The 7,375-nt window shown below is 45.9% G+C and overlaps 1 protein-coding gene across 1 annotated transcript in view; it reads left to right on the top strand.

The window, feature by feature from the left end:
* Window positions 1-5,042, top strand: part of LOC309397742 (uncharacterized protein) — a 295,216-nt gene extending 290,174 nt beyond the window's left edge. Inside the window, exon 7 of the transcript XR_014176310.1 lies at window positions 4,905-5,042. The gene's annotated coding sequence lies outside the window, so the exon portion shown is untranslated. The remainder of the gene's footprint in view (window positions 1-4,904) is intronic.
* The last annotated feature ends 2,333 nt before the right edge of the window (window positions 5,043-7,375 follow it).

The following is a 7,375-nucleotide window of genomic DNA, read 5'->3' on the forward strand; positions in this document are numbered from 1 at the left end:
TAGCTGACCTCAAGAAGACTGCTATGCAGTTGGTAATAGCCAGGACAAACCCAGGTGGTCAATCAGCAGCCCAACCGAAGGGAAGGTGGGTCAACCGAAAATGTACCTAAATGTTCTCATTGAGGGAGCTCCACGTAGAATGGACATAGACACTGGGTTTGCCAAGTCCATCATTGCATGAAGCACTCTCAAAGACTTAATACCATCTATCACCCGAAGCGGACTAAATAATTGTAACTGCAAGTTAAGTGACTTTCAGGGCAACCCCATTAGAATCTTAAGCAGCAGAACATTCCAAGTGGATCACACCGCTGTGAAAGGGCCGCTGCCGCTAATTGTAGTTGCTGACTCCCTAGCCACACTATTGGGACTTGAGTGGTTTGCAGCTCTGGGTCTTTCTATTGCAGGAGTCCATGCCACCAGGAGGACCGATGACTACACCGACCTGGAAAGGGAGTTTGCAGATGTGTTTAACAACACCCTAGGTAAATATACAGGGTCTCCAATTTCTTTCAGTTTAGATCCGTAGGTTCCTCCTATTAGACTAAAGGCGCGGCGAGTTCCCTTTGCCTTACGGGCCAAAGTGGACACTGAACTAGATAAGCTGTTGGCCCAAGGCATCTTGGAACCTGTGGATTATGCAAAATGGGAACCCCTGTAGCTGGGATAGCGAACCTATGGCACACATGCCACAGGTGGCATGCGGAGCTATTTGTCAGGGCACGCGAGGCGTTGTCCTGTCAGCTAGCCAACTGCGCATGCGCACGCTGGCCAGCTGAGTTCAGCCTTTTTAAAAGACATTTTTTCGCCCTCTCCAGGCTCCAGAGGCCTTATAGAAGCCTATGGAGGGCAAAAAGAGCCTTCCCCCCACCCGGAGGAGCTTCCCTGAAGCCTCCGGAGCACAAAAAAATGGCCCTATGGGCAAACCGGAAGTTTGGGAACAGACTTCCGGTTTGCTCGTAGGGTCGTTTTAAGCCCTCCGGAGGCTTCAGGGAACTTCAGAAGGCTTCCCTAAAACCTCCGGAGGACTAAAAAGGACCCTACGAGCAAACCGGAAGTGACTTCCGGTTTGCCCTTAGGGTTGGTTTAAGCACATTTCCGGTTTGCACGGAGGGTCCTTTTTTAGTCCGTTGGAGGCTTCAGGGAAGCCTCCTGAAGGTCCCCGAAGCCTCCGGAGGGCTTAAAACGACCCTACAAGCTCAGAGGGTCGTTTTTGCCCTTCAGAGGCTTCAGTGAAACCTCCTGAAGGTCCCTGAAGCCTCTGGAGGGCCTCCGGGAGGACAGAGGGGGGCTGTTTTCGCCCTCCCCAGGCACCTATAAAGCCTCTGGAGCCTGGTGAGGGCGAAAAAATCATGGAAAAATAGGGGGGAGCACACTGGGGGTGGTGGTTTGCACGTTGCATTATGGGTGTGGCACGCCCATGCATGACCCCCCTGCGCTCCCCCCCTTATGGCACGCGAGGCAAAAAAGGTTCGCCATCGCTGCCCTATAGTGCTTCCTATCAAGCCGGGTGGATCCATTACATTATGTGCCAACCATAAGTCAACAATCAATAACGCCTTGCAGGCCAATCTGTACCTTGTCCTAGTAGTGCAGCATCTCCTGCACTCCTTCGATTTTTGCCAACTCGATTTGACCCAATTTGATAATACTACGACAGATGCTCAAACGATCGTCACTCATGGGGGGGGGGGGGGCTTCCGATGTCACTGGCTCCAGTTTGGAGTCTGCGTCACCCCAGGGATATTCCAAAGTATTATGGAGCGACTGCTCCAAGGAATCCCCGGGGTGACCCCTTATATAGATCGCCGCAAACAACCAAGCAGAGCTCAGGGACAAATTAAAAAACATCCTAACCCGTTTCCGGAGCGCCAAACTTAGATTAAAAAGAACTAAATGCCGTATTGGGGTGATTTCCTTGGATATCTGATTGATTCCAGAGTAATCCATCCCGCTCCAGCTAAGGTTGCAACCATTAAACCGGCTCCGGGCCCAACAAATAAATTAGAACTGCCAGCCTTTTTACAATTGTTTAACTTTTATGCAATGTTCTTACCCCATAAAGCTTCGGTAGCTGAGCCTTTGCACAGGCTGCTGGATAGTTCGGCAGCCTGGAAATGGGGCAGCTGTGAAGCGCATGCGTTCACAGCTGTCAAATCCCTATTAACATCATCTTATGCAGTACAGAGACAGCCTGCCCTTAATCCTAGCCTGGGACGCCTGGCCCTATGAACCACCGCTGCCCTGATGGCGATGAGGTACCCATCACCTATTTTTCACGCAGCTTATCCACAGCTGAAAGGAATTACTCTTGGATTACAAGAGTTATCCAATTACAGTTGGATAAGGAGGCATTGGCAGCAGTGGCAGGAATCAAGAGATTTCACAACTACCCATATGGCTGATCCTTCCTGCTACTCATGGATCATAAGCTGCTCTTAGGTATCTTGGCAGGGAACCATCCAACTCCAGCGTATGTCGCGGTGGACAGGTTTTTTTGGCTGCCTACTTCTATCATTTAGAATATTGGCCGGGGAAGCAAATGGGGCACGCAGACGCACTTAGCAGGTGCCCCCTTTCCCTGGTGTTACGAGGCCCCGTACCGGCAGTCATTAGGACCGGTAGCTCCAGTCCTAATGATAGATGACCTCGAGATGCCCTTTTCTACCTCCGACATCGCCAGCCACTCCAGCAAGGATCCGATCCTCTCCCAAGTTATAGATTGGGTACGCCGGGGTTGGCCCCTGGTGGGAGTGGCCAATGAGTTCCTGCCTTATTACAGAAGGCGGCTGGAGCTGTTGGTTCTAAGGGATTGTTTGTTATGGGGAAGCAGAGTGGTTGTGCCACCGTTGCTTTGCCACACTATCCTTAGTTTCCTCCATGAGGGCCACCCAAGCATAGTGCGAATGAAGTCTTTGGGTCGAAGCTATGTCTGGTGGCCCAAGATGGATGAAGCTATGGCGCAGTGGGCTAACAACTGCCTGTCCTGCCAATTGTCCTGAGCGGGTCCCCCTACCGCAACCTCGAGGGAGTGGAAGCTTCCCCAGGGACCGTGGTCCTGCATCCATTTGGATTTTGCGGATCCAGTCCAGGGCCAGATGGTACTAATTGTAGAGGATGCATTCTCAAAGTGGGCGGAATTAACACCCATGCCATCCACTACTACAGACGCTACCATCCGAGCCTTGCAGCGCCTGTTCACCACCTCTCTATCATCTATCATTTATCTATCTATCATCCATCATCTATCTATCTATCTATCTATCTATCTATCTATCTATCTATCTATCATCTATCTATCTATCATCAATCATCCATCATTATCTATCTGTCTGTCTCTGTCGCTATCTATCTATCTATCATATCTATCTATCTATCTATCTATCTATCTATCTATCTATCTATCTATCTGTCTGTCTGTCTATCATATCTATCTATCATCAATCATCCGTCATTATCTATCTGTCTGTCTCTGTCTCTATCTATCTATCTATCATCTATCTATCTATCTATCTATCTATCTATCTATCTATCTATCTATCTATCTATCTATCTATCTTCCATATCTATCTATCTATCTATCTATCTATCTATCTATCTATCTATCTATCTATCTATCATCTATCTATCTATCTATCTCTATCTATCATCTATCTATCTACCTATCTATCTATCTATCTATCTATCTATCTATCTATCTATCATCTATCTATCTATCATCAATCATCCATCATTATCTGCCTGTCTGTCTGTCTGTCTGTCTCTGTCGCTATCTATCTATCTATCATCTATCTATCTATCTATCTATCTATCTATCTATCTATCATCTTCCATATCTATATATCTATCTTCCATATCTATCTATCTATCTTCCATATCTATCTATCTATCTATCTATCTATCTATCTATCTATCTATCTATCTATCTATCTATCTATCATCTATCTATCTATCATCTATCTATCTATCTATCTATCTATCATCTATCATCTGTCATTATCTGTCTGTCTGTCTCTGTCGCTATCTATCTATTTATCCATCCACCCACCAACCCACCCACCCACCCACTTACCCTCAGCATACACCACAATATAATAACCCAATTTAGTATGAATAATGTGGAACTAACTAACTAACTTCCTTCCTCCATTCATTCATTTCTCTGTCTCAGAAAATGATTCCCCCACCACCACAATTTTCCTTCCCACCCTTCCTTCTAATACGGTCTTTTGATTTCTGGAAGAAAATTGGTATTAAAACTATTGATGCATATCAATGAACAGTAATAAATTGTTGCCTCCTCCCTTCTCTCATTGTGGAAACCCTTCTTTATTTTTGTATAGTGGTGTAAAACTTAATACTGATGCAAATTTAAAAAAAACACAGAAACTTTAAAATTATCTTAAAATATATTGTTAGGCTGGATGCTACGTTTCTATTGTTTGGAAAATGTGAGAAAATTGTTTGAAATCCCTTTTCCTTGTTCTTGCTGATATCTTCCAGTAAGGTCACTCTGGAGTACAATGGAGCAAGGTATTTGCATTTTACTCAGAAATAAAATAGCTTTTAAAAAAAACCCTGCTATAATTCCACTTCCTCCTTCCTGAGTTTCAGGAGAGAAAAACCAGCATTTTTATATAACCTAGGAGGAAGTTATGTTTTGAATGTTAGAATATATTGGTGGGAACTTTGTTTGGTTTAAAAAAAACTGCTTACGATGCTGATATTTTGTTGTTTTCAATGTTTTTAATTTTATTGATGGCTTTTATGACATTTCTGAAGGGGAGCTCACAATTTAATCAGAATAGAGCTAGAAGGGCCCCTTGAGGTCTTCTAGTCCAAACCCCTGCTCAAGCAGGAGACCCTATACCCGGGATGGCGAACCTATGGCACGTGTGCCACAGGTGGCACGCGGAGCCATTTGTCAGGGCACGCGAGGCGCTGCCCTGTCAGCTGGCCAGCGCACATGCGCGAGCTGGCCAGCTGAATTCACCCTTTTTTAAAGCCATTTTTCGCCCTCCCCAGGCTCCAGAGGCTTTATAGCAGCCTGGGGAGGGTGAAAAGAGCCCGCCGCCCATTCCTCCCGGAGGCCCTCCGGAGGCTTCATGAGTTTCCCTGAAGCCTCTGGAGCGCAAAAAAACGGGCCTATATGGGCAAACCGGAAGTGACTTCTGGTTTGCTCGGAGGGTCGTTTTGAGCGCTCCGAAGGCTTCAGGGAAGCCTCCTGAAGGTCCCTGAAGTCTTCGGAGCGCTTAAAACGACCCTACGAGCCTTCCGGTTTGCTCAGAGGTTTGTTTGGAGTGCTCCAGAGGCTTCAGGGAAGCCTCTGGAGGGCCTCCGGAGGGGGCAGGGGAGACTGTTTTCGCCCTGCCCAGCTCCTATAAAGCGTCTGGAGCCTAGGGAAGGTGAAAAAAGCATGGAAAAAATGGAGGGGGGGGGGCGCCTGTAGTGCGCGCATGCACACTGGAGTATGTGTGTCACGCATTGCATTATGGGTGCGGCACGCCCGCACACGACCTCCCTGTTCTCCCCCCACTTATGGCATGCGAGCCAAAAAAGATTCGCCATCGCTGCCCTATACCATTTCAGGCAAGTGGTTGTCCAGTCTCTTCTTAAAAACCTCTAATGATTTTTTAAGAAAAGACTGGAGAGCCACCTGTCTGAAATGGTATAGGGCAGGGGTAAGCAACCTACAGCTCTGTAGCTGCATTTTGGCTCTTTCATCTCTCTGCTGCAGTGCCCCGTTGCTCAAAATCTGCGTCACAACCGCCATTTTGTGACACCCGCCAGCACACAATTTATTGAGCTTTTTGATCCCCGATAGGCCAACCATGGATAAATCCAAGAGAGAGAAAATTTCGGAAGAAAACAGAACATTTAATGGTAGTGGATAATTTAAGTTCGGCTTTTTATTTCATAAATACAAGGAGGGCTCAAATAGACATGAGCATTTGAATTCAAAGTAACTCCCAGAATTCCTCAGCCAGGCGTGCTAGTTGAAATTGAAGTCCACAAATCTTAATAGTTGCTAAATTTAGAGAGCCCAGTCACAGGGGAATAATCCTATAAATTCAGGGCATTTTGAAAAGAGGTTAAAAAAAAAATCACCTTCCTTTGTGATTCATTCATTATTCCTAAAGGATTCCCAACAGCAAAATTGGGATCCCTGCAGAATCACCTTATTGCACTGCACCTTATTGTCCTCGCCTTACAACGGGTTTAGTGACCATTCAAAGTTGCAACGGCACCCAAAAAAGTAACTTAGGACCATTTCTGCAGCATCCTGACAGTGGCGCGACCAAAATTCAGTTGCTTGGCCACTGGTTCATATTTATGGCGGTTGCGGGGGATGGGGGGAGATCACGTAATCCGCTTTGCAACCTTCCAACAAACAGTCCATGGGGAAAGCCAGAATCACTTCTCTTACTGTGTTACTAACTTAACGAATGCAGTGATTTACTTAACTGTGGCAAGAAGTCGTAAAAACAGGACAAACTTACTTAACAACATAAACGTCTCACTTAGGAACATAAATGTATGCTTAGTGACAAGAGAAATGTATGTTTCACTGAGCAACATAAATTTTGGGCTCGATTGTGATGGTAGCTCGAGGACTGGCTGTATTGAAATAGAGTGCAAGGGATGATACTCCCCTGGGCTCTGTTTGCAGAGGAGGCCTCACCCCATTCCTAAGAGGTCTGTAAGGGATCGTGCAAAAGCACACCAGCATACCTACTGTCCCTGTCCTACTGTTCCTATTTATTTGTACTCATTTCTTATGCATATTCTTATATCTTATATGTGTTGTATTTGTGCTGATAAATAAATAAAGGGAGACTAGTATAGATCTATTTCGAGCTATTTAGCTCTCATCAGCTAGCAATACCCTTACTGGGATTTGAACCTGGGCTGTATTACATATTAGGCAGGAGTCTTAGCCACTAAGCCACATTATATCTTATATGTTTATATGTTATATTCATACTTGCATTTGTTTTCTCATACATGCTTGACAAACCAAATAAAATAAAAGCCCAGGCTAGCTCAATATCGCTGAGAAAGAAGAAACCATGGCTGCACAAAGATCTCTCTGACAAAATTAAAGACAAAAAGGACAAGTACAAAACATGGAAAGGGACACACATAACTAAAGCAGGAGGCTCCGCCCTTCAAAGGGTTAAAGGAAGAGAAGCCACTGCCTAGAAAGAACGGAAGTTGGTGGAGGAAAAGGCGGTGCCTTTCTCAGTGACGCGGCTTCCTACTGGAAGATTCAATTGCAAGTCTGTTGTCACTCAAAGGGGCTTTGCCCTCCCTGAAGCTGCCTTGGTGGTTGTGGGGTGGGGGAGTCACTTTTGGGGACTAGGGTGACCCCTTT

The sequence above is a fragment of the Natrix helvetica genome (genome assembly GCF_964273705.1).
Source record: "Natrix helvetica genome assembly, chromosome: 1".
Taxonomy (NCBI): Eukaryota; Metazoa; Chordata; class Lepidosauria; order Squamata; family Natricidae; genus Natrix; species Natrix helvetica.